We start from the raw sequence: 27,214 nt of genomic DNA, 5'->3' as shown, positions 1-27,214 counted from the left end.
TCTTTGAGTCCGGTCCTTCACCCTGCTGTGGAGACTGCATCTAGATCTCACTTCCCTAGGGTGCCTCTGAACATGGCACGTGGGACGGTGCCAACAGCCTCCTGAACTCAAGTTTTAGTTCATCTCCCCCCCTTAAAACCCCCAGACTGGCGACTTTAACTCCCTGCTCAGACCAGCTGTAAACGGGGACACTCATTGCCCCAGCCCCCACTGCTGCACCAGAGGCCCCTTGCACAGAGAGACACGCACAGCCCAGGCTCCCTCCCTGCGAACGAGTCTCAGCCAGCGCAGGCGCAAGCTGCCTCCCCACCCCCTTGGCAGCCCCTCCCCGTGGGGGCCGGGCGGCGCTGCTGCCTGGAGCGGGCACGCAGCCTTGCCGCGGCAGAGCGGAGGCAACATCTGGCCGCAGCTGGGCGCTCTGCTGCGGAAGGAGCCGCTCTCGGGCCGAGCCCAGCCAGCAGGTGAGCTGCCCCGCGGGGGCGGGCTGAGCGCTGCTCTCGCAGGGCCCCCAACTCTGGGTATCAGAGCCAGGCGCCCAGCTAGGAAACCGCACCGCAGTGGGGAAGTGGCGTGGAGATCGAAGGGGTTTCTGCAGGCTCCAGCGTTTCTGTTTGCATAGGGTATCCCCCCCCCCCCAGCTTAAAAATCCTCCTCCAGGTGCAGGAGTGTGTGTGTGTAGGGGGGTGCCTGGCTGCCTTGCGGGGGATATGGCTGGAAGTGGTGGGAGGGGGATATTTTCCCACTAAAGAGCCAGTGTTCAAGGCGAATGAAGAGAGAAATGCGGAGTCTGGTGCCTGCCTGGCTCCAGGTGGGGAGGGGAGCATCTCCCCCTCGTGTCTATTCTGCGGCTGGTTGTGGGTTCTCAGGTTGGGTTTCTGTGTGTTCCCAAGTTTGCAGCGTGCCTGTCACGCAGCAGGAGCCACAAGGAGCAGCAGAAACAACAAGGAGTCCGGTGGCACCTTAAAGACTAACTGATTTATTTGGGCATAAGCTTTTGTGGGTAAAAAACCCACTTCTTCAGATGCATGCAGGTGTTCTGCCTCCTCTCTGGGCTCTGGCAGGCTGGTGGGTGCTGGGTTAGGGTCTTTACTTGAACTCCCCTGTTAAACTGCAGGTCATTTCACCTTAGCCTGAGACCCCAGGCAGATGCAGAGCAAGAAAACTCGGAGTAAGTGGCTTTGCTGGTGTTTGCACAGGGATGTAATATATGCACGCCTGGCTGCAGGAGCCTTTTCCAAGTGTAAACACAGTATCAACTACCTACAGGATGCAATAGCCATTACCACACCAGCCACACCCCGCTGGACTGCAGAACACAAGGAGACGATGCTTGGGCAAAAGTGGTGAGGGGCAGCAGTTCTGGGTGATGATGGGAGAGAGGTCCCAGAACTGAGGGCCCTCTGCTGATGAGAATCCCCTGCCTCCAGAGGTCCCCAGTTCAGGAACGCTGCATAGCTAATTCAGCACCTAACTTTAAACATGACTATTCCCACTCGAGTCAACCGTGCTCATGTGCTTCAAGTTAAGCACCTGCTTAAGTACGTTGCTGAATCGGGGCCTTAGCCTCATGGGTCCGTCTACACAGCAGGAACACCGCTAAGGCAGGGAGTTTGAGAGCCCACCGTGGGGGTACAAATAGCAGTGCAGACAAATAGCAGTGCAGACGTTTGGACTCAGGCTGGAGCCCAGGCTCCGAGACCCTCCCCCCTCGTTGGGTTTCCCGTCTGGAGCCGGAGCCCGGGCTCTGACGGACTATTTTTAGCCCTGCAGTGTGAACCTGATCGGGCTCCGAGACTTGCTGCTGCGAGTCATTTTTTGCTGTGTAGGCGCCCCTATGTCGCTGGTGGCCCCTGCGCTCTGCCAGTGGTGGCACTGCTGCGGCTAGCAATGGGGGAACATTTTGGGCAAAAAATCCTAATGTCAGTACCCATCCAGAGACCCCCACGCACTGCCTTGTGTTAGGGCAACAATGGGTCCTACTGCTGCCGCCTGCTCTGACCAGGGATCTATTCACGGAGGTGCTGAGTACTCCCACCTCCAGCTGAAGTCAGTGGGAGCTGCAGGTGCGTGACACCTCTGAAAGTCAGGCCCCTGAGAGTTTAAAAGCCAGGAGCTGCCTGGACCCTCCACCAACCCTGCTACTGCTGGTGAGCTGAGCCAGAGGGAAAGTTTTGGCAAAGAAGCCTCAGACAAACTTTCCCTTAGACAGCTAGGAGCCAAGGATGCTGCCCGCTCTGTAGGGATCACAGGCACAAATGCACACAGCTAATTTACCTGCCTTGCATGCCCTGAAGGGGAGTGTGGGTGTGGCTTACATGTTTGGCACTTGGATTTATCACCGAGAGCAGGACTGCCTAACCAAGGGGGTGCCATAGTATTCGCTCCTCCATGTTCTGAGCCTTGTGGTGCAGGAAAGTAAGCGGTTTGTTTGGGGATGGGGTGGGGGTGAATAATCAGCCATGAAACAGAGGTAAAAGCAGGGCAGTGAGCAGGAAAATTCCTGTTACATTCTCTGGCTGCTTTTTCTTGTGGCATCTGTCTGGCTGGAGTAGGGAGGAAGACAGGGAAAGTGCTCGTGGACCTCTCTGAAAAGAGGCAGGGGCATGTTTGTGTGTCGCCACATGGCTGAGCTGGTGTTTTATCTGGCAGGTGGCGGTGTTCCAGCTGTCCAATTTTATTGCTACACTGGTGTGTAACCAATAGTGATTTCCGAGAGCCTTACTGTATGTGCTGGTGCTTGTTAGCATAGCGATCTTCCATGTGGCTGACTCTGTGCTCCAGTCAGCACAAGGTAATTCTCTCTCTAGGTAACAGATTACGCTGGCTGGAATTACGTGCACAAGTGACACCATCTGCTGCGAGTGCCTACAGCCAGATCATCCCAGGATTGGACCCTTAGTGGCAGTCATGATGGAAAGTCAAAGACAAAAGAGCTGGCACAGGGCTAAGATCCAGGGAGTTGATCTGGGAAAATGCAGAGCTCCCTTGGTTCCTATCAACTTCTGTGGGTGGGCAGTCTGTGTAGCATGCTGACCAGATGTGTGTCTGTCCCGCTGCTTGGCAGATCTACAGAGAAAGGCCACTGGCTGCCGTTCACAGCTAATGAAGTTAGTCCTTTTGTTTAAGTTGTAGAATCTGTGCTTTGAAGCTAAAGATCCAGGGTTTGATCCCTGTTGACAGCCCCTCCAGGGAAGTGATTACACTCCGCACCTTGCAGGACTGTTCCTTGGAAGAAGTGCAGTTGGTGTACTTTGTAGCACTCAGCTGAGCTAATGGAGTATCTCTATTAGCTGTTAGCAGTACGGGGTCTATGTCTCAAAGTTGAATAGTTATAAATATATGCTGTAGATGGATGGGTGGGGTTTTGTGGCCTGCCTTGTGCAGGAGGTCAGACTAGATGATCAGATTGGTCCCTTCTGACCTATGAGTCTATGAGTCTATGAGCAGTGTGTGCACATGTGCATGCACACACACACCAGTATATTACATGTTTGTTCTCTAGCTAAGCACATATTACATGCATGCTGCTTATTTGTTTGACTAGTAGGGTAATAGTTATTCTTACATGCATTGGACGTTTTTTGAAACATGCACTGTTTGTCCAGACTCCTTTTCTCTGCTCCTTCACTCTCTTCTGCCAGAGATCTGCCAAGATGAAGGGGGCAGCAGAGGTGAAACTGAAAGTACAGGTCTGGGTTATTCTTGAGGTAGCCCGTCTGGATGGTGACTTAACAGGCCATTTTGGTGGCTTGTGTGAAACTTCCCACACCGATCGAGTGTCTACTAGACTGCTGCTGCTGTTATTTACATTTGTATTGTAGTATCACTTAAGAGCCCTAGTCCTGGGCCAGAACCGCTTTGTGCTAGCAATGGCCTCCCCACCCCATTGACTTTCCCCTGCATTTCTTCTGAGGCCCCTTTGCTAGATAAACCACTACCCTGCTGTTGCCCTTTCCCCCAAATTATTTAGTCTGTGCCTGGCTTTTACAGTAGCAAGCACAGTCAGAGGTGCTATTATACCAGAACTGAATATGAATCCCTGAACTGCCCATCTAAGGGTATGTCTACATCTACAATTTTGCAGCGCTGCTTGTTACAGCTGTATTAGTACAGCTGTATAGGGCCAGCGCTGCAGAGTGGCCACACTTACAGCAACCAGCGCTGCAAGTGGTGTTAGATGTGGCCACACTGCAGCGCTGTTGGGCGGCTTCAAGGGGGGTTCGGGGAACGCGATAGCAAACCGCGGGGAAGCAGGTCTCCTTCCCCGCGGTTTGCTCTTGCGTTCCCCGAACCCCCCTGCAAGCAGGTCTCCTTCCCCGCGGTTTGCTCTCGCGTTCCCCGAACCCCCCTGCAAGCAGGTCTCCTTCCCCGCGGTTTGCTCTCGCGTTCCCCGAACCCCCCTGCAAACCACGGGGAAGGAGACCTGCTTGATTACCAGAGAGGTATCCTCAGGTATGCTGGGATACCTGCTTATTCCACGGAGGTCAAGAAAAGCGCTGGTAAGTGTCTACACTTGATTACCAGCGCTGGATCCTCTACACCCGAGACAAAACGGGAGTACGGCCAGCGCTGCAAACAGGGAGTTGCAGCGCTGGTGATGCCCTGCAGATGTGTACACCTCCTAAGTTGCAGCGCTGTAACCCCCTCACCAGCGCTGCAACTTTGTGATGTAGACAAGCCCTAAGTTTCTCATATGGCTCCCATTACTGTGGTACCTGAGTGCCTCACAATCCTTTAATGCATTCATTCTCCCAGCACCCCTGTGAGGTTATGGAAGTGCTCTTATCCCCATTTTGCAGAGGGGGAACTGTGGCAAAGGCAGGCTAGTTGACATGCCCAAGGTCACACAGGAAGTTTGTAGCAGAGCAGGCAATCAACCCTGATCTCCCATGTTCCTGCTGCTGGTCCTGTGGGCCTGCCTGTGCATGCATGAAACGATTTAGGAGGAGACCCTTTGCATCTGTAAAGGCAGCAAAATTCACACTGTCGGAGCATAAAGGTCAGCATGCCCCATGAAGGGAAGGGCACCGTGGAGAGCTTTCTGCCTCAAGGTATATTACATTTCTGACTTTGCATCGTGCACATGTAATTTCACTTCTGGCACCCTGGCGATGTCCACCAAAACACCTAGCTAAGGGGTGGCTTTGCTTTTACCTCTCTGTAAAACAACAAAACACCTAGAAAATCAAAAACAAAACCTCCTCACATTAAGAGCCTGCTCAATTCCCAGGCTTTAGGTCGGGCCCTACGAGAATGTTCAAATTGTGCTTCCCTGACTTTTGAGTGCAACCCTAACTGGCCACTGGTGCATGTTGGTTACGATACAGTCTCTAGTTACGTACTCACAGCTGGTTATTTCTAGGGTTCCCCGCCTCGTTCCCTGAACACTCTCTGCCCCAGGTCCTTTTCTGCAGAACTGCCGCTTAGCCAGTCGGTCCCTAGTTTGTACCAGTGCATGGGATTCTTCCATCCTAAGCACAGGACTCTGCACTTGTCCTTGTTGAACCCCATCAGATTTCTGTTAGCCCAATCCTCCAATTTGTCTAGGCCACTCTGGACCCTGTTCCTACCCTCCAGCCTATCTACCTCTCCCCCCAGCTTAGTGTTATCTGCAAACTTGCTGAGGATGCAATCCCCAGGGTCAGATCCCCTAACTCAAGCAGGGGGGTAGCCGACAGCCTCTTCCCTTCCCCCCTCAACTCTTTAGTGCTTTCAGCCCCTCCTCAAATCTTCTGACTATCTCAAGAAGAAGCCTCCTCTAACTGCATCCTGTAGGGTATGATGGGGATGGGGTCCTGAACATCCTTCTCTTGTGCTCTGGTGTCACAGGGCGAGTTTGGTAGGCTCTCTCCCCAGCATCCCAAAGCCTTGTGGGAAGACCTAGGCGCACGGGAGGCAGCAGAAGGCCTGATCTACTACACAGAGATAAAAGACCTCCAGCCTCACAGGGTCCCAGAGCTCAGGCTGCAGCCAAAGCCTGATTTTTTCAGCCCTGGAACCCAGGCCAGCCACAAGTTTTTATCACTCTGTAGACACAGCTTTAGGGGCCTGGACCGTGCATGGATGCAGCAGTGAGAGCTGCTCCCACTACCCTGGCTCAAGCACTTCCAGTTCATTAGAGACAGTGAAGGCCGCTGCAGGGTTTTTGCTGCCCCAAGCAGCAAAAAGAAAAAAAAAAAAAGCCGTGATTGCGATCTGCAGCTCTACCGCCTCCGCTTCAGTCTTCAGCGGCAATTCGGCGGCTGGTCCTTCGCTCCAAGAGGGAGTAAAGGACCCGCCGCCGAATTGCCACCGAAGACCCAGACGTGCCACCCCCTAAGCAGCTGCTTGCTGGGCTGGTGCCTGGAGCCGGCCCTGGAGACAGTGGGCCAGGATTGCATCAGAGGAGAATGAGGACAGCTCTATTGAGTTCTTTGGAGCTATACTGATTTACACTAGTTGAGATTCTGTGTGTGTCCCGTCCCTCCCATTCCCCGCTACAGCAAAGTTAGCCCTTTCCTGCCCTTAATTTTCTGATTCACCTCATTGCTATGTATGTAGCTGGGGCCACTTTAATACTGACCTTGTGCTAAATCTAAAGCAAACCTCTGCTGGCGTAGAGTCATTGTGTTAAACAATAGGCCTGATTCTCCAGCCTGAGGATATGGGTAACTCCCCTGGGCTATAATGGAAACAGGAATTACTACTTTCATGCTTCTGACCTAACTCTTCACCCCTTTTCTTTCAGCAGGGGGTTTTCTCCACCTTCTCCAAAAGGATTTTCTTTGTTGGGAAGAGACTAGTATATCTTTTTTCTTGTTCTTTTCCTTTAGATGTAGCCTGTTATTTTCCCAGCATCGTCGTCTGCCCCCTGCCCCCGATGATGTGGATTGACACTTGCCTGCTGGTTTTTATTAAACTGCTGCTACAAATCACTGTACCTGTCTCGGAATCACTGTGGGGTTGGGGAGCCTGCATCCTTAGTGCTAGAGAAGATACCTTTGCAAGGCCTAGTCATACTGACCAGCGGTCTAGCTGGATGATGATCTGGGCATGGGACCTGTTTGTTGGACCTGATCCAACTCCAGTTATCTTCAGTGGAAGCTTGGTGGGTCCTTGGTCTACTTTGGAGCAAATATGCTATGTATATTTATGGTGTATTATAGGTGGTTTATGATAATAATACACAGACTTTTTCTCCCTAGAAAGCAACTTGCGATGTAATGGCTTTTTCTGTCCCCTGATACGCTTAGAGGTGGTGAATTTTTATTACTTGTGCCAGGTATTATCCCACCATATAATTATATCTTCCTCCTTTTAATCATTCCAGGCAGTGTAACTCTAAACCTATTTCTTCACCAGTGTCCTAATGCTCTGCAACAGTGTCTGAGTACCTGGGCCAGGAGAGGGCATTCAGGTGATTTCCCTTTCCTTAGTAGTGTCAAGGGAGGAGATCTGTGCATTTGTGACCTGCCCTTGAGGAATAGAGAGGGTTTTTTTTTTCCTGTTATTACTTGGGAGGACCGTGTAAATTGTAACTCTCTAGATTCCCAGAAGAAAGATTACCTTCAAATAGAGAGAGACTCAGTGTGTGTATCAATAATTTAAGGGTGAACAAACATTACAGGGATATTATCCCCAAACTAAGTATTATAAAACAGGAAATTTAGAATTTAAGTTGCACTTAAAAGCAATCCAACTATACTCAGGAATTCATAGTAAGGACCCAAAAAACCTTAACTCTGCCCTGTTGGAGGCAGTGTGGCATAGTGGATGGAGCACTGGACTGGGATTCAGGAGAGAGCTGGTCGCTATTCCCAGCTCTGTGAATGACTTGTGGGGTGATATTAGATGAGTCATTTCACCACCAGTTGCCTCAGTTTCCCCATCTGTACAATAGGGATAATGATGCTGACCTCCTTTGTTACACTGAGATCACTGGATGGAAAGTGCTACATAAGAGCTAGGTAGTATAGTAACAGTGTAATGCAATGACTATCCAATTGTGATTAAGGCATCCTAGTGTGTGGCTTTGTATCGGCTGCTGAGCCAGTTGTGTACTCCATGTGGGGGTGACGAACACCCCTGAGTGAACCTGAAGTGAAAACACAATGGAGACAAGGGGTGTTAGTTCTCCTGTGGGGTAACGAGGTAGGGTCAGCCTCTGACAGGTATAGGGCTGACCCTGCCTCGTTACCCTGCATTAAGCTAAAACGCTTTGTCTCCATGTGTTTTCACCTGGTGATGGCTCACAGGCATTAGCTACCCCCAGGGTCTGGTCTGAGGGCTGGATATAGGACACAGCTGGCTGTTTCACCCATAGTCTTTGGCCTTCCTTTCCTCAGCTGCTTGAAAGTTTCTGATCTGTTCTGTCCCCTCCCTCATTCCCACTGTAGGGCAGAGAGAATCCCTTTAAAAAAATAAAAATCTAGCCCCTCCAGGCCTCAGCAGCCACTTCTTGCCCCAAGAAAAACCCTCTGGCAGCTACACCTTCCTTAGCAAGGCCTTGTCTAGGAAAGCCCAGCACAGTCAGACTGCGCAGAGCTGGTTTTACCCGTTTTCTAGGGCTGTGTGAACAGTGCTCCAGGGGGTACCGGCTGGCTTACAAAGCAACCAGTAAGCAATTAAGGACTTGATCCTGCTGTTCTCACGCAAGCACAGTTCCCATTAAAGTGAGTGGGAGGCTTGCTCAGGTGAAAGCTGCAAGATCAAACCCTTATGCAAGGTGCCCAGGTGCCTTGCACCTGTTGCTGGGGTGTAGCATCAGCCCCTGTGGCTATGAAGTCGCCCAGCTGATCATTTCCTAGGCTCTTCTTGGTGCCCTTACTCCAGTGACAGTTATATTGGGGTGAGGTGGGGGACTTAACAGAATTAGTGGTCACAAGAGAGGCTGATGTAATTAAAGGAAACTTCTCAAGTGCCTGGGGAAGTGAAATTCTCCCACTGGTCATGAGTAAGTCTCAGGGGATCCTTGTGACTTGCTTGTCTTCTGCAGGCATGTGGGGTGCTTAGAGACACACTCTGGCCTTTCCAGGCCCAGGTGGAACTCACACTGAGGCCATGTCTACATCTAAAATTTTGCAGCGCTGGTTGTTACAGCTGTATTAGTACAGCTGTATAGGGCCAGCGCTGCAGAGTGGCCACACTTACAGCAACCAGCGCTGCAAGTGGTGTTAGATGTGGCCACACTGCAGCGCTGTTGGGCGGCTTCAAGGGAGGTTCAGGGAACGCGAGAGCAAACTGCGGCGAAGCTGGTCTCCTTTCCCGGTTTGCTCTCTCGTTCCCTGAACCCCCGAGCAAGCAGGTCTCCTTCCCTGCGGTTTGCTGGGTGGTTCGGGGAACGCGAGAGCAAACCGGGAAAGGAGACCAGCTTCGCCGCGGTTTGCTCTCGCGTTCCCCGAACAAGCAGGTCTCCTTCCCTGCGGTTTGCAGGGTGGTTCGGGGAACGCGAGAGCAAACCGGGAAAGGAGACCAGCTTCGCCGCGGTTTGCTCTCGCGTTCCCCGAACAAACAGGTCTCCTTCCCTGCGGTTTGCAGGGTGGTTCGGGGAACGCGAGAGCAAACCGGGAAAGGAGACCAGCTTCGCCGCGGTTTGCTCTCGCGTTCCCCGAACCACCCTGCAAACCGTAGGGAAGGAGACCTGCTTGTTCGGGGAACGCGATAGCAAACCGGGGAAGGAGACCAGCTTCGCCGCGGTTTGCTCTCGCGTTCCCGGAACCACCCAGCAAACCTCAGGGAAGGAGACCTGCTTGCTCGGGGTTCGGGGAACGCGAGAGCAAGCCGGGGAAGGAGACCAGCTTGATTACCAGAGGCTTCCTCAGGTATGCTGGGATACCTGCTTATTCCACGGAGGTCAAGAAAAGCGCTGGTAAGTGTCTATACTTGATTACCAGCGCTGGATCACCAGCGCTGGATCCTCTACACCCGAGACAAAACGGGAGTACGGCCAGTGCTGCAAACAGGGAGTTGCAGCGCTGGTGGTGCCCTGCAGATGTGTACACCTCCTAAGTTGCAGCGCTGTAACTCCCTCACCAGCGCTGCAACTTTCTGATGTAGACAAGCCCTGAGAGAGGATGTACATTTCTGTCAGCTGTCACTGAGGATACCTTGGTTCCTTTGTTTCAAAGAGCCATGGCTGGAGTTCTCCACGCCTGATAAGGTACCCTCCCGCAGCCTGTTAGGACTGTCAGCAGGGCCTCTTGTGTTTCTTTTTGTTACGGTAGCAGCGGGGGCCTCGGCGGAGATGAAGCCCCCTTGTGCTAGGTGATGTAAGTGCACATAGTAAGAGACAGACCCTGGAGAGGTCACAGTGCAAACAGACACAGGAAGTATTATCTCCGTTCTACAGGTGGGGAACAGAGGGTAATGTCTACACTGTGATAAAGGAGCCTCGATATGGCTCACAGCTGGCCCGGGTCAGCTGATTCGGGCTCGTGGGGCTTGGGCTGGGAGGCCATAAAATGTCAGTGTCGACATTTGGGCTTTGGGACTCTGCGAGGGGGGAGCCTGAATGTCTACACTGCAGTTTTATAGCCCCGCAGCCCCCACCCTCCTGCCAGCCTCAGTCAGGTGACCAGGGCCAGCCACAGGTCTTCTGTCGCAGTGCAGCCATGCCCTGAGGGCTTGTCTATACGAACTTTTGTTTGTGGCAAGCTGGGGTGTCCGTTTACCTCACACTAGTGTGCTATGCACTACGTGTCCATGTGGATACTGCTGCCGCGCACTAAAAGCTCCCTCGTGCACTTTGATCTACTCTACTTAGGAACAGGAGTGGACCAAACTGCACTAGGGAACTTCTAGTTCGCAGCAGATGCCCAGGGCAAGGCAGTTACACCTCAGCTTGCCATGAGCTAAGAGTTTGTACAGACAAGCCCCGAGACTGTGGGTACGTCTACTGCACTGTACACCTGGGTCTGTGGACTTGTACTCTGTGTTCCCAAACCCGAGCTGGAGTGTCCACACTGGCTTGTAAATCTGGGTTTACAATTTCTGAACCTGGGTCTCACAGCCGTACTAATATGTCCATACTTGACTATGCAGATCTTCTGACTCAGGTCTGCGGTGTGAGCTGTGTCCACACTGCAAAATGACAGGGTTTGGACCCGAGTCACAGTAGGACTTGGGTGCTGATCCATGGCCCTAGCAGAGTTTTAGGACACAGGACCTGAATGCTCGCTGGCCCAACTCAGGCTCATTTGTATGGATAGAAAAGGGGTTTGGGCTCAAACCTGAGGCAGACCCCGGGTTTAGTGTGCAGTGTGGACATAACCTAAGTGACTTGCCCATGATGACACAGGGAATCTGTGGCAGAGCCAGGAATTTAACCCAGTCTCCTGGACTGCATCCAGTGCCTGACCTACAAGACCCTCTTCCTCTCTCTCTTAGGGACTGTTGTGAAGGGAACTCCTGACCCATAGAAACTATTGCTCAGAGATCAGCCTGACCCCAAACTCTGGATCCAAATGAACTCCCAAGCTTTAGGACAGGTGGACCCAAGTTTGTAGCTCAAGTCTGTCTCTGTTCTGTTGTTTGTAGGTTGCTGTGGGTCTTTATGAGATTCTGTAAAATGTCCTGCTGACTTCACTAGGAGTGGAAGGAGGTGCTAGCTGTGCTAAATTGCTGTTGATTAGCAGAAGTCTTTGAAATATGTTGAGTTAAGCCCTCCTCACCCTGGTCCATGCAGACAGCTGCTTCTTATCCACAGAAGGATAAGACTCCTGTGGAATCCTGGAGAAATCTTTTTAACACCGCTTGTAAAGTTTATTCACAATGGCAGGAGATGGGACACTAGATTGAGGGGAGGTGGGCAGGGCCCTGAGTTACTATAGAGAATTCTTTCCCAAGTATCTGTCTGATGGGTGTTGCCCACATTCTCAGGGTCTAGCTGGTCTCCGTATTTGAGATCCGAAAGGAATTTCCTCTCAGGTCAAACTGGCAGAGACCCCTGGGTTTTTCACCTTCCTCTGCAGCATGGAGCCTGGGTCACTTTCAGGTTTAAACTAGTGCAGTTGGTGGATTCTCTGTAACTTGGTGTGTTTAAATCAAGATCTGAGGATTCTAGTAACTCAGCCAGAGATTAGGGGTCTGTCACAGGGATGGGTGGGTGAGGTTCTGGAACCTGCAATGTGCAGGAGGTCAGACTAGATTATCAATGGTCGGTTCTGGCCTTAAAGTCTGTGAGAAGCAGCCTGTCGCCTGAGTAACTGTTCAAGGCCTGATTCTCTCTCTAGTTACACGTGGGAGCAAGGTGCCGTGTGGCTGTCAGGGAGGTGACTAGCAGGGCCGTAACAAGGGCGAGGCGAGTGAGGCATTTGCCTCAGGCACACAAAGCGGAGAGGCGCGGCTCTAACGCGATTAACGGCGCTTCGGCGGCAGCTCTACCACCACCACTTCTTCGGCAGCAATTCGGCGCCGGGTCCTTCTCTCTGAGAGGGACTCAGGGAGCTGCCGTTGATTGCTACCAAAAAATGAATAAAGCAGTGGCGGCAATTTGGCTGCAGGTCCTTCCCTCCGACAGGAACTCAGGGATCCGCTGCCGAAGAGCTTGGAGCCGGCTCTGCCTTGAATGCAAAAATTCCTTGTTATGGCTCTGGTGACTAGCGCACAAAGCCTGCACGGGGATTGCTCCTATGTGGTTAAAGTCTCTGTACGAGGAGTTACCTGAGCAAACAGAGGAGGGTTTATAAAGGGGCAGTGACACCACAGCAGGTGGGTGACTGTTCTGCTCCACTAAAGTTGCCCCAGAGTTGCTGTAAAGTGAACGTCTGTCGTCGGAAGAGCTGGCCAGTACCTTGCCATGATATACAGCTCAGGGTGGGTGTGCTTAGCAGCCAGCAAAGCGGAGGCGTGCTGCTCTGGGCCACCACGTTGAGAGGAAATGCTAAGGAGAAGCGTCAGAAACCCTTCCAGGAAAATGCCCCCCCCCCACGCTGCAGCCTGGGCAGGGGCACAGCATCCTGCCACGCCCACACATCCTAGGAGGGGGCATGCGGCCACGCCCACATGGGCTGTGTGTGGGTAAGGGGAACCGCTCCTGTGGAACCACGTAAAATGTGCCACGTGGGGGCGGGGGCCTGTGTGGCCCATACCCAAAACACCGTGTCACTATGTGTGGCGCGGACCTTTGCTGTAGATGCCCCCCAGCCACAAGCAAGGACATGCCCCCGTTGCATCTCATAGGCAGAGCCTGGTATGCCTGCCGTGCCATGCCACTGCGCATGTGGCCTTAACGTGATCAGTTCTGATCCTCAGACACTCTCCTCAGCCTGGTACGTTGTCCTTCCATCCTGGTGGGGGCGGCCAAAGGATAAATGCACGGTTCTGTAGTGGGAATGCAGGCCCTGCCGTCCAGCATGGTGTGAGTTGTGGAGTGCAGAAAAGGCAGGAAGAACTCTTCAACCCAGAAACTGCTGTAACATGGGCTGGGGCAATGTGCATTGCAGGCCCTCCCTGAAAGTCTACTGTGTACATAGCAGACTCTCACTGGGGGCCTAGCTCGGGGAAGGTTTTACACTAGAGTTGTTGGGTGAGCCAGAACATCCCCAAATGTTGGGAGACAGTCTCGCCTGGATCTGGACTTTGTGATTAGTCTATGAGGGTTGACCTAAAAAAAATGCAGAGATCCTGGAACTCTGGGATTGTCCTGAACCGGAGGTGACCTGGGCACCTCCCTGGGTCTATAGTGCTGCATAATTTAATCAATGGGGAAAAAAAATCCGTGGCCCTGCCACACCTGCAGGTGAGGAGGAAAACAGCTGAGGGCAGTCCTGCCAGGATGCAGAGCCATATAGAGCACGTATCACCATGGTGATTAAGCCAGTTTAGATATCTATCAACCCTTAATTAGGGGAGTGCACCCATTGTAGATATGCCAAGCCTGTGTTGGCACTTGGCACTGAGTCACTACTAAAGGTTGAGCTGAGCACGTGCTTCCCCATAAGTCTGACAGCTTGGTCTTAGTTCTCTCCGTTTTCCTTTGAAAGGAGACTGAAACTCTCTCTAGCCTTTGGAGTTTCAAGGAAAGCCTTCAAGATGTGACCCGGGGCAGGGATGTCTGCCTGAGTCTGCAGACAGCCTAGACCTTCCTTGTATCAGGAAGTGCCGTGGTGTGGTGTGTGTCAAATGGCGTCCGTAGTAGTGGCCATTAATGTGCCCTATCAACGCTTCAGTGTTGTGATCATAAAGCAGTGACCTGTGATCTCTTTGGCACTGAGCTAGCACCAGTGCATATTTACGGCTTTATAAATGATTGTTACAGTAATGGGACCAACGGCAGTTGGAGCGGGGGCGTAGCCATGTGCTATAGTTTATCTATGCTAGGAATTCTCTGGAACAGTGAAACTTCGGTTATCTGAACCCCAGATCTCTCAGTCCTGGTCCCTAAAGTCCATTACTTGCACTAGAAACTCTCCCGCCCAACCTGAACCATTCCCCTTGCCCTCGTACCATTCAGATAATTGAGGCACGTGTCGAACGTCTAGACCAGGGGCTCTCAACCTTTCCAGACTATTGTACCCCTTTCAGGAGGCTGATTTGCCTTGTGTTACCCCTAAGTTTCACCTGACTTTAAAACCTACTTGCTGACAAAATCAGACAGAAAAATACAGAAGTGTCACAGCGCACTGTTATTGAACAATGGCTGACTCCCGCTTACTTTAACCATATCGTTATAAAATATATCAATTGGAATATAAACACTGTACTTACATTTCCGCCTATAGTATATAGAGCAGAATGAACAGGTTGTGTGAAATTTTAGTTTGTACTGACTTCGCTAGTGCTTATTATGGAGCCTGTTGATGTACCCCCTGGGAGATCTGAGTACCCTCAGGGGTATGCGTACCCCTGGTTGAGAACTACTGGTCCGGACTGGTGTTACTGTGTGGGGGCCCAGTCCTGCTCCCTTTGCAGACAATGAGGTGCTTTCCATTAGCTTTAATGGGAGATTCTTTTGCAGTAGACAGCACAAGTGTATGTTCAGTCCACACCTACAAGGACAACATCCCAAGGGTAACCCATGTGGGTACTAACAGGGAGTTCCTGGGAAACAGCCACAGCAAAGCAAAGCATGAGTCAGGGGATGGCTAGTGCTTACAATAGGCTAATAAGTAATTAAGTCTGTCAGATGACCAATGATTTAGACCATAAACTCTTTAGGTCATGAACCTGGAGCTGAACTGAGACTCTGAGAGTATCACCGTTCTATTACCGCAGTGCAGAAGAGAGATTCAAAGGCCTTTTCCTCTTGGGTGTCTTTGGGTGGAGAAGGGATGTGCGTATTCACGCAATCTGAACGTTGATGGGGAAGAGACGTTTGTATATAGGGGGTCTGAGTATCCTCCAGGTCATAGACCCCAGCCCCTTTCCCTCCCAGAATATAATCATCCCCAAAATGCTCGATTGTGACACTCCCTTGTGTCTTGTCTCAAACTGGATTGAAAGTTCTCTGGGGTAGAGACTGTCTCTGTGTCTGAACAGTGAGGCCTGGAAGAAGATTCCTGTAATTTACCAGAGATGTGATTTGTTACGAGCCCTGGGGAGTTGGGCTTGCTCAGGATGTGTGCTTCGTGAGCCCACTCTCTCTTTCACAGCTCCTGCTGCTGCTTGTAATTATTAACTGGCTTGGCAGGAAGCAAGTGAGTCAGGGCCACTGAGAGCACGGAGGGAGGAAATGAGGAATTGGTATGCCCAGAAGTGTATTTTTTCAAGGGGGGGGTTATCCAAGAAGAGGGATAGCTCAGTGGTTTGAGCATTGGCCTGCTAAACCCAGAGTTGTGAGTTCAGTCCTTAGGGGGGCCACTTAGAGATCTGGGGCAAAAATCAGTACTTGGTCTTGCTAGTGAAGGCAGGGGCTGGACTCAATGACCTTTTAGTTCTATGAGATAGGTAAATCTCCATATTATTTGGAGGGTGGTGAAGCACTGGAATGGGTTACCTAGGGAGGTGATGGAATCTCCTTCCTTAACTTTTTAAGGTCAGGCATGACAACACCTTGGCTGGGATGATTTGGTTGGGAATTGGTCCTGCTTTGAGCAGGAGGTTGGACTAGATGACCTCCTGAGGTCCCTTCCAACCCTGATATTCTATGATCTGCAGAGCTCAGTAATAGATCTTTCTTTAGTGGTTGTATGCTGCATCTTGAGCTCTAGATGAAAAGTCATGGAGCGGGGTGGGGTGTGGGTTGGACATAACAGCTTCTCCCATGTTCTGATATGTGCTTCGTGCTTTGGAGCAGCCGCGGAGGCCATGTGTGCTGTATGTGCAGCTTCTGTGCACAGCAAAGAGGAACGGTCATTGGAGATGGGCCAATTATGGCCTCTCCATTGGGGTGAGCTGAGTGGAGCCAGGAAGGAGAGGGAGCCTTCCCGTCACACCAGGCTTTAGAGGAGAGTGTTTGCTCCCTGGGCATTCAGGGGGAAGAGCTATGCTCCATGCCAAGCTCCCGCTGCAGATCCCTCTGATACTGGAGCAGGGTTAGTGGGTTAGTTCCCACTGGAGCCACTGCCCGGCTGTTACTGCACAGACACAGAGGGTAGCTAATGCCAGTACTGTAGTGGGGGGTGGTTTGGGCATCTGGATGTGCTGAGATGTGTGGGTCTCTGGTTATTTGCTCTTTTAGAGGGCTGGAGCACCCTGCTCCTACACGTAGCACAGGAGGAACTCCTGACCTTTCCCCTGATAAAAAAGCTGGAAAGGAAGGCGTGGGACTTCCTGCCCTGCACAGGTTTCTCTGGTGTGAGGGAGAGGCTGTTGCCAACAGGCTTAGCTGATCCAGACAGGTTAACTGGACTGGAAGGAGCCGGGAGTTTTGTGGGAACTTGTTTGCTGCTTTGAGTTTGGCTTTTGCCTCTTCCGCAAGGTTCCCCCTGAATTTCAGACTCCAAGAACCCCCAGATCTCCAAAGGGAAGGGGACTGGTCTTGCTGGTGCAGTGTGGTCTAGCGAATACAACACTGGGCGGGGTCTGTGCACTCCATGCTCTGCCACTCACCTCCTGTGTGTCCTTGGGCAAGTCACTTCACCTCTCTGGGTTGCTGTTTCCCCTGCCGATTCCTTGCCCGTCTTGTCTAATTACATGGTGTGTGTGTGTGTGTGTGTGTGTGTGTGTGTGTATGTACATATGTACAGCACCCAGCTCACTAGGGTCTTGATCTCAGTTGGAGGCTTCTGGTAAATGCTACTGTATGGCAGATACATTTGCTCTGAACTCCCAACTTCCCGCCCCTTTCACCCCCTGGCACTTCTTCGTCCCTCCCCCCTTGTCTGCACCATGCAGCTCTTTCCCCGGAAGGTGGTTTTGGTGTTACGAATTGGCTGGCGGCACAGAAAGGAAGCTGTGGGTTGAGCGTAGCCCACAGAGGCAAGGTGTGAGACAAACGGCTACGCTTCAGAGCGCACGAGCCATGGGACCACATGGTCAATATCGCACAGCAGTGGTCTAGGACTTTACATTGTACGAGCACCACGCCTACAGCTCATCAGCGACAGCGTAGCAGGGGGAGGCAGGTTTTAGTCACACTTCACAGGCGGGTGCTGTCAAACAAGAAGTCAGAGGCCTGTTTTTTCTGATGTGCTGAGCAGCCGCAACTCCACTGCTATCACTCCCATCCGGCACCGGGGAGGCAGACGATGAGCTGGGTTTTCTGCTAGATTCTTCTGTCTGTAGCCTTGTTCTCCTAGACGGCTCCCATTCCACGGGTGTGTTTCATCCACCTGTGGTGTCCTCGCTGATATGCAGATTGTGAGCTCTCTGGGGCAGGGACTGTCTTCCTGGTGGCTTGTCTGTGTAGCATCTAGGACTATGGGAAACTGGTCCTTGCTTGGAGGGTCCTTTCTCTACCATGGTAGAAAGCACCATCTTTTTCCCTGTCACTCAAGCCCGTAATCTTGGCTTCGTCTTTGACTCTGCCCTCATCTTCCACCCCCACATCCAGGCTGCGTCTCCAGGTGTCACTTCTTCCTGCGCAACCACTCAGCAGTCAGACCTCGGCTCTGTGCCCATGCTGCCAGAGCGCTTGTCCAAGCCTCAGGGCTTGACCTCATCTCCTGCTCTTTAGCCTGGCTGGCTCCCGCTGTCCCTCCAGCCCATTCACAGTGCTGCAGCTAAGATCCTCTTCTTGGCCTGTCACTCTGATTGTCAGCCCATCTTTAAATCCCTCCATTGTCCCCTGCTTCACCTTGTCAAACACACCTGGTCCTCACTTACAGAGTCCTCCTCAGTTCAGCCCTACTTTCCCTCTCCATCCTGGTATCTCAACTCCCAGAGATTCGAGCCTCTATTGCCTGAGTCTGCCTTTCTTTGACAAGCGCTTTCCTGCTTTCTCTCCCTTACGAGTGGGAAGAGCTCCCAGCCAAAATCCATAAAACCACCACCACACCCTAGTCCCAGTCCCAGAATACAGGCAGGAGACTGGAACATGCAAAATACATACGTTGCTGTTACTCAGCGCTTTTCATCAGTAGATCACAAAGCACTTTACAAAGAAGGCCAGGAATTGCGATCTCCATTTGACCAGATGGGGAAACCAAGGCACGGGTTGGGACATGACTTGCCTGAAATCACCCAGCAGATCAGTGGCTGAGCTGGAAGAAACTGAAAGCTCCTTGAGGCACGGACCAGCTTTTTGTTCTGTTTGTACAGCACCTAGCACACCGGGGTCCTGCTCCTGACTAGAGTTGACTTAGAGTAGTACAATAATAAATAATCCACACCCCCAAAGTCTGCTGAGGTCCAGTCCAGGGGTCTGTCCGCTAGCATATCTGTCTCTACTGCTAGCCGCAGGAAGCATCGCTGCTGAGGGGCTGAGCATTGTGCACATCCTGTCAGATTTGTTGTTCTGTCTCTCCCACTGTTTGTTCATGTTCCCCTGTTCTGTCTTGCGGTTCAGACTGTCAGCTCCGTGGGCCAGGGACCATCACTTACCACACCTTTGCACAGTACCTTCCCTGGTGGAGGCCTCCAGTCGCTGTTGCAATAGAAGGTTTCAATAACCATGAAAGCCCCCTGAAGTCAACGGGAGACTTTCTGCTGATTGTGGTGGGTTTCGGATCAGGGCCTAGGACTGCATCATTGCAATCGCTTCTCCTTCAGCATCTCTCGGAGAACTGGCCGCCCCCAGGAGATAGCAGCGCGTCACTGGGGGTCTGGAACCGTGTGCCAGCAGTGTCCGCGGGCTCTGTCTGTGTGCTGCTTGGCAGCTCGCGAGTGAATGCCAGGAATGTGCCCTCCAGTGACTCCCTAGGTGGAAGTGCTTCTTGAGCCGAGGATATCCTGCCATTGTCAGAGCAGTGCATGGAGCTCGGGTCCTGCTCTTTCCGCATATCCCCAGTGCTGTTAAGAGGAGGGGAGCGACACTCGTGGCAAGGCAGAGTGCCCCTGTGGAAATGCTTACACCAGCTCTGTGTACGGCGGGGGAGGCATAGCGCAGGGACAGAGAGGAGGTGCAAACAGCCTCCCCCATGCAGGGGTGGCTGAGGCTGCCCCAGCCTGAAAGCTGCCCTAACTCGTGCCCCTATTTCAAATCCCCCTATGGGGTCTTGTGTGACCCATCTCAGGGCTGAGAATCACCTGCTGGCCCCCTGCCTCCAGCACGAGGGAGTCTTGTCAGTACAAGCTGGGTGTCAGCCTCCTAACACAGCCAGTCTGTCAGCCACTCTCCTCTGCGCTCCGCCAGTCCCCTCTTTGCCTGGCAGGTTGATAACAGATGCACCACAGTCTCTGCGTCCCTTCAAAGTGTCCCCCTGTGGTATCCAGCCCCGATCGCTGGATACCCACAGAAATCCCAGATCCTGTGTTCCCAGCAGGACAGTGTACCCTGGTTTTACGTTAGATCACTGCTCCTGTGTTACACACAACACTTGAGTTCAGTTCTAAAATGAAAGAAAATGTATATAAGAAAGAAATGAGGTTCAAATAATAACCCGTAGGAGAGATAGGAAAATGGTTATGGAGAAAGCAAAATCGTAACACACTTTCTAGAGACAGAACTAACAATTAACCTCTCGGCTAAAGAAGTTGATCTCGCCCAAAGTTCTCTTCAGCATTTGCCACCAAGCCTGACTGGGAACCCTTTTTCCTGAAGCAAACTTGCTGTCAGTTTACCGCTGGGTGAAGGATGCCAGGGTGTCTGTTTGCACACCTGAATATACCAGAATAGACCTTTGTTCTTCACCTCAAGATAAGTTCCCCGCCACCTCCTGCTGTTTGCCTCTATAGGTCCCCCAGCCCTCCCCAGCACCACTGGTTACCTCCTCCTGTTAGCTTCCTTCTGAAGTCTCTGCAGTACTTAGACTGCTCAGTGCCCGCCCACTGAGATAAGTGTCTCCCATCCCCTGTCTGGAAGAGTTTGTCTCAAGACACGCTGCCTTTGAGTGGCTTGTTTTTTAACTGCAGACCTAGAGAACATCACATTGTGTATATACCCAACTCATCTGTTCCCACACATACATCTTGCAATGGGGATGATGACACAGGCTTTCATTAGACACCTTACACGACCCATTTGGTGTACTAGAATGTAAATACCAGGCGCAGGGGATTCCCGTAACCCTTATGCACCCCTTAGGCCCTCTGCTAGTTGCCTTTGGAAGTCCCTGGGTCACAACTTGGCATGGCATGGACTCACCGAGGAGCAAGTCTGCCTTTGCATGCCCCCTCCTGCCCCTCTGGTTCACCCACGCCCTGCCCCAGAGCACCTCCTGACGTGTGTCCCAGCTGTAGAGGCTTGTAAGCATGTCCTGTTCCCCACTTTATGCCAGCCTGACTGATGCACGGCCTGCCCGGATGGCTAGGGCCCTAACTTGTCCAAACATGTCACCTAGGTGAAATCAGGGTCCACACTTGCAATGTTAAAACCGCCTGACAAAACTGGCCCTCAGCAATAGCAACCATTGTGTCTGCATACACTCTATCTAGACATCGTGTCTGCAAGTGTCTGGCTGTATGTGATGCTAATGACACTGTTGTTGTTAGTAACAGGGTCTGATCCAAAGCCTCCTGAAGCCGGCGAGAGTTCTGCTGTTGATCCCAGTGGGTTTTGGATCAGACCCCTGGAAACTTTCATTAGAATATCTTAATGTGCTTCACAAACGTTAGTTAATGACACTCCACTTTAGTACAAATCGTAGGGTTTTGTGGTTTAAAAAAATCCATTTACCATACCGGAGCCCAGCACAAATGATTCTACAGGTATTTACTTATTTATTTATTTGGTTTAAGATTTCATTGTAAACAGGTATGTCTCATCTAGCCATTGGTCTGGGACTCAAGTGACTTGGATTCTGATTCTGACACTTGGTTTGTGACTTGGGCAGTTAACCTCTTTGATCCTCAGCCTCCCCTCTCTGTGAAATGGGCACAATAGTATTTATCCACTTGATGGTGATGTTAGGAGTACTAACTAAGTAATGCTTGTAACATGCTATATGTTTGCAAAATATTCTGCAGGCTGGTCAGTGTCAGAGCCTGACAGCATCAGGATTAGAACCCAGGGATTCTTGGTGCCCATCCCCAAGCTGCAATTTATGAGCTCATTCCACCCATAGGATAATTCCTCAGCCCATAAACCAAGGTTGGATATTTCTCTAAAAGATATGCTATGGCTCAAACAGAAAGGAGGGCTGGATGCAGGAATTACTAGGCAAAGTTCTGTAGTCTGGGTTATGCAGGAGGTCAGATGAGATGATTGCAATGGTCTCTTCTGGCCTTAGTATCTCTGAATAGTTGAAATAATTTGTCTAAAAGGTGCTGCAATAGTGAAACAAGTGAATTTTATGCACACGCAAATATTCTCATAGAGAATAGTTTCCCCAGCGTTGTGTTGCTGGGGCTCTTTTGGAGCATAAGCAGGGGCTGGCCACGTGCTGCTATTCTGAGCTTTTGTGGTTTAAAGCAAAACGAAACAAGAAAAAAGTTGACCACAAGTTTCTGCAATGGAAACCTGGTTGAAAAGAAACTTGCCCCTGGAGCGTTAGGAAACAAAATGCTTAAGCATTGTGATGCCACAGGAGAAACTGAAAAGTGAAACTGATTCGAGACAGCTGTGTGTCACCAGCTGTGATGAAGGTGTAAGATCCAGTGGTCAAAGTAAGTGAATTGAGATGGGATTGAAAGGGCCCTGTTTCCCAGTGGGAACTTGCTGTGGGATGAGATCTGGGCACAGTGGAAATCGGCTCTGCTGCTTTAGAAAACATAAGAGCTGCCAGGGAATTGTGTTTTTAAGACACACCACAAGCTATGTAGCAAACATGTTGTTCTAGGCTGTTTGTTGTTGATCGCTCTCTTCCCACTTCCTCAGAGTTGTTTGTATCCAACAGCAACTGTCTGGTAACGGGCCAGTGATTTGTATATGTTTCAGTGTGAGGAATGAGGAACTTCTAAGTGGTTCTAATAAGTGGGAGTCCCCTTGGTATTTGCATCAGTGAGGCGAAACCAGTGACTCTCAGCAATTTCCCTTAGGTTTAACCCTAACACTGCAGGCCAAAAGCCTTTTCAAGTGGAACCCGATTCAAATGAGGTTTACGCAGTTTCTCCACAATATCTACAAAGAAAAGCTGTGTCCAGGCAGACCCTATTCCCTTTTGGACTCAGGAGACCCTATTCCTTGCTCTGCAACAGGCCTCTTGTGTGATCACTTAGGGTATGTCTACACTGCACTCTAAGCCTGGGCTCTGACTCGGGTTTGAGCCCAAGCTCCCCTTCCATCCACGCATAAATCAATCTGACTCGGATTAGTGAACACTCAGGACCTGGGTCCTAGGGCCTGCTGTGACTCAGATCCAACCCCTGTCACTTTGCAGTGTGGACGTGGCTCAGGCCACAGACATGAGTCAGAAGGTCTACGCAATGCAATATGGATGTGTTAGCGCGGTCCACCAATTGTAGAATGGACACTCAAGTGCTGGCTTGGAAACACCAAGCGCACAAGCGCGAGTCCCACAGACCTGGGTTTATGATGCAGTGCAGACACACCCGTAGGGCTGGTCTACACGTGAAACACTCCAGCTGCTGCTGTAGCACTTCAGTATAGACACTATCAATGCTGACGGGAGGGGTTCTCCCATCTGTGTAGGGAATCCACCTCCCCGAGAGGCAGTAGCTAGAATTCTTCCATTAACCTAGTGCTGTCTGCACCAGGGTTTGGGTCGGCTTAACTATGTCTCCCAGGGGTGCAGATTTTTCACATCCCTGCACAACGAAGCTGGCTCAACCTAACTTTTTAGTGTAGACCAGGCCGTAGTCTCCCAGTGTCTTAGTTCCCCATCTATAAAATGGGGATACCAGCACTGCTTACCTCCCGGCGGGAGCTCGGCTGATAAATATAATCAATATTGTGAGGTGCTGAGAGATGCTAGTAAATAGGGGACTACACAGATCATTCTTTTGACCTGCCCAGCATCATAGCTATGAAGAATCATGGTTGGCAAAGGGCTCCTTGCTCTCATTCTGTGACAGACTCACGCAAGCTGTGTCCTGCAGCGAGGGCCTGGCTCTCTCAGCTGGTTTTTGTTTCCCACTTTGTGTCTCTGGATTTCCTGGTGATTCTCAGGCAGGGAATGTTTTTCATTTTGCACAATCTCATCTGTGTCACCTGAAGGAGAACTTCCCACCCAGTTGCCTCTGAGGCATGAGCAGATGGCTCTGTTACCCCACTCCTCCTCCTACTAGTGGGGCACTCATCACTGGTTAATTCGCCTCCTGCCTGTGCCCTCTTGCCAAGAGGGTAGCAGTGACAATGTGTTTTCCTCCATCTTCCATCCTTGGGCAGCTGTGTTTATTGTGCCAGGTACATACCTGTTCCCTCTTCCTTTCCTAGAGCACATACTGGGCATCACTAGACGCGTGGCCTCTTGTCCTGGCTGTATCCCCACCTTCTGAAGAATGTCCCCAGGTTTGCTGAGAGATGGCTTAATTTACTGCTTTGCAAAAATAAAGCTGCTATGTAGATACTAGTACATTTCTACCGTTCTGTAGACGAGCGGACTCACCCCTCGGCTCCTCCTGCTGGTTGTCCTCTGGGAATTAGCTCACTCCAGCTCCGGAGCGCCCTCTGCAGGCCGGTGATCCACCTGTCCTCTGGCCCCCGTGTCCCTCCCTGGACCCGGGCCCTTTTACCTGGGGTGCGGCCCCTGGCAGTAACCCCTCAGTCTTAGGGTCTCCCCTCCCTGGGGAACCCCCACCCACTATGCCCACCTTGCCTCAGTATCAGGTTACTGCCAGTCACTGGGTCAGACTGCTGTATCAGCCACTCATCACTGGCAAGGTTGGGTTTGGACCTGCTGCCTTGGCCTACCCCTGGGCTGCCCTCTGCCACCCCCAGTACCTATTAGCCCAGTGCTAGGCCACAGCCTGGGGCTTTCCAGGCTGGAGCTCCCCTGCTTCTCTGCCTTTCCCCAGCCCTGCTCCACTCAGGTACCTTGTGTCCAGCTCCCTGCAGCCAGGCCCTTCTCCCTTTACAGGCAGAGGGAGAGTCTTTCTGCTCCTGGCTTCCCTGGCCTTCTTATAAGGCCCTGTTGCTCAGTTTGGTGCATGGCCCCAGCTGCAGCCACTTCCCCCAATCAGCCCAGCCTAGAAGCTACCTTCTCCATCCACAGCCCGCTCCCAGGGCTGTTTTTAACCATTCTGGGCAGGAGCAGGGGTCCACCCTGTTACATGTCCCATGATATATAAAATAGGATGTACTGAACCTGCAGCCCACTGACAGGCAGGGGCCAGAAGGAGGCCTTGATTCTCTTCCCTGGATTAGCCACTGACCTGCAGGGTGACCTTGAGCAAGTCAGTGCCCCACTCTGTGCCTCAGTTTCCCATCCCACTCCATGTCTCACTAGACTATAAGCTGTTTGGGGGCAGACATCAGCTTTTACTATGTGTCTGTACAATGCATAGCACAATGGGGCCGTGATCTTGGTTGAGGCCTTTAGACAAATAATAAGAATAATCCCATGGCTACTTGGAACTTCAGTGACTCTAGAGCTAGACTCGAACCCAGAACTTGCCGCTTCGGAATCACAGGCCTTTAACACTTTTGCTTCAGGGGCATCTTCTTCAGTTCTTAGCAATACGGGGTAGAGATCTGTTCGGACTCCAGTTTAAAACCCAGCCTGAGCGTGTTGAGTCCTTTTCAGACTTGACTCGGACCCAACACTTGCCCCTGAATGTGTATCAGCGCTGCTGCCTGGTGGGACTCCCCAAGCCCGTGATCTGTCTCCACTACCTCCTGCCTGCAGGGTAGGTGCAGTGCTGGCTGTGTGCCTCGCTCCTGCTGGCCGCCGCCACTGCCACCTTGCGGTTGTGGTCAGCGCCATCGCTCCTCAAGGCGCACACTGCCAGCAAGGTGGTGGTGACGACAGGAATCCCGTTCTGGATGCTGCACTGCAAGGATTGGAGAGAGTCCAGAGGAGAACAACACAAATGATAAAAGGTTCAGAAAACCTGACCTGTGAGGAAAGGTTAAAAACTGGGCATGTTTAGTCTTGAGAAAAGAAGACTGATGGGGAACCTGAGAACAGTCTTCAAATATGTTAAGGGCTGTGATGGAGAGGACAATGATTGTTCTTCATGTCCACCCATGGTGGGACAAGTAGTAATGGGCTTAATCTGCAGCAAGGGAGGTTCACGTTGGATGTTAGGAAACACTTTCTAACTAGAAGGGCAGTTACGCTCTGGAATAGACTGACCAGCTGTCTGGCAGTGGCTCGGAAGAGCACATGGACCAACCTCAGGGCAGACTGTGAAGAAGCAGGACGCAAACCCCAGGCTGGTTGAGAGTTCTAATCTTGGATTTCGCCAGCCAGTTATCAAGTGTAACTAGGGATGTAAATGCAGTTTAAAAAGTGAACCATTTAAATCATTAAAAAATATTTCATTCAAATGGTTAACCAATTAAAGGGCTGGCCGGCTGGCGTGGTCGGGGCCGATCCGGCCAGCTGCCCAGCCAGCCCAGGGATTAACAGTGACGACGGGTTAGCCAGTAAGACTAATGCTTACCAGTTAACTGGTTAACATTTAACATCCCGAAGTGTAACCTACTCAGGCACTATAACAGCTTTAACGTGGAGTCACAAACAGTCCCCTGGGGTGCTCTGATGTGTCTTGCCGCCCAGGTACGCCTGCCTTTGTGATAGATGGTCCCTTACCCCACCAATCACAGCAACATTCAGGTTACTCCCACTGCCAACGGTCCAGTCACTTATCCCAGGTCAATTCCATTTTAGATCTCATACCAAAGACAATGCTTGTAGCCAATCCTATAATAAACTATCTAAAGATTTATTATACAGGAAAAGGAAACAAGAGAGCTATTTACAAGGTTAAAGCAGGTAAACATATAAACCCACAAATGAATTACAATCTTACGTTTCAAAAAGTAGTAGAAGCTTCTATAATAAGCAAGGTCCATATGTCCTGTATATACCACTCAGAGTCCAAGCAGCATGGAGATCTAGTTCCCACTTATTAGGAGTTTTCATGGCGGGATAGTCCATCTGGTGTTGATTAGCCTTCCCTGTTGGGCAGAACACGCAGGGACATCCCCACACTGGTTAATGTCTCTCTCTTGTCTGGCGATTTGCATAGTCAGCGAGGCTCACAGTACAAATGCTCAGTTACCACCTTACAGTCTGGGGTTCAAATGTTATAAGTGACATTAGTGCAGGCAGCAACTCACAAGCGTTCCGTAACGACTGAACACATCTTATAGTTCTAGTGCCCATGTTAACAGGACTGACAGGTGAGCCCGACGGACTCCAACTATGTATTTGTTGGTCTTCAGCTGAGGTGCGGGGATCTTGGCATGAGCTGACGCCTGGTCTGCCAGTGTCACATAGGCTTCCAACGGAGGTTGTGGAATCCCTGTCAGTGGCGGTTTTTAAGGATAGGTTAGACAAGTACCTGTCAGGGATGGTTTAATTAGGAGATGTACGTAAACCACCTGCAGTGTGGGGCAGCCGCCTGAGGTCCCTTCCAGCCTAGATTTCTGTCAGTCCATGTTCTGTGTAGAAACTGGGTGAAGTGGTTTGTTTTATGGTTTGGTGGATCTGGTAACACCCAAGCTTTTCTGAGTCTCCCATGAATAGGTGGAAAAACAAGTTGGCTGACTCACTGCTTGTTTGATTGTGTCTTTAGTGGGGCAAAACACGTGGGAGAGAGGACACCAAGCAGTATTGCCTTGCTGCGCGTGTGGTATTTTTCCAGCTTTGTTGAATATATTTGTTTATAAGGAGGGAATCTGGTCACATGG

General features: G+C 51.3%; 1 protein-coding gene across 3 annotated transcripts in view; it reads left to right on the top strand.

The window, feature by feature from the left end:
- Window positions 1-340: 340 nt before the first annotated feature.
- The window catches only part of CAPN5 (calpain 5), a 128,859-nt gene continuing 101,985 nt past the window's right edge, over window positions 341-27,214 (top strand). For 2 of the 3 annotated variants that reach the window (XM_050930503.1, XM_050930523.1), the window contains exon 1: window positions 341-461. The gene's annotated coding sequence lies outside the window, so the exon portion shown is untranslated. Of the gene's footprint in view, window positions 462-2,537; window positions 2,689-27,214 lie in introns of those variants that run through there. The other variant, XM_050930513.1, reaches the window with a different exon arrangement.

Source organism: Gopherus flavomarginatus, chromosome 1 (assembly GCF_025201925.1).
Source record: "Gopherus flavomarginatus isolate rGopFla2 chromosome 1, rGopFla2.mat.asm, whole genome shotgun sequence".
NCBI classification, from domain to species: Eukaryota; Metazoa; Chordata; order Testudines; family Testudinidae; genus Gopherus; species Gopherus flavomarginatus.
The sequence above is the reverse complement of the archived record's forward strand: the minus strand, read 5'-3'. Positions and strand labels throughout refer to the sequence as shown.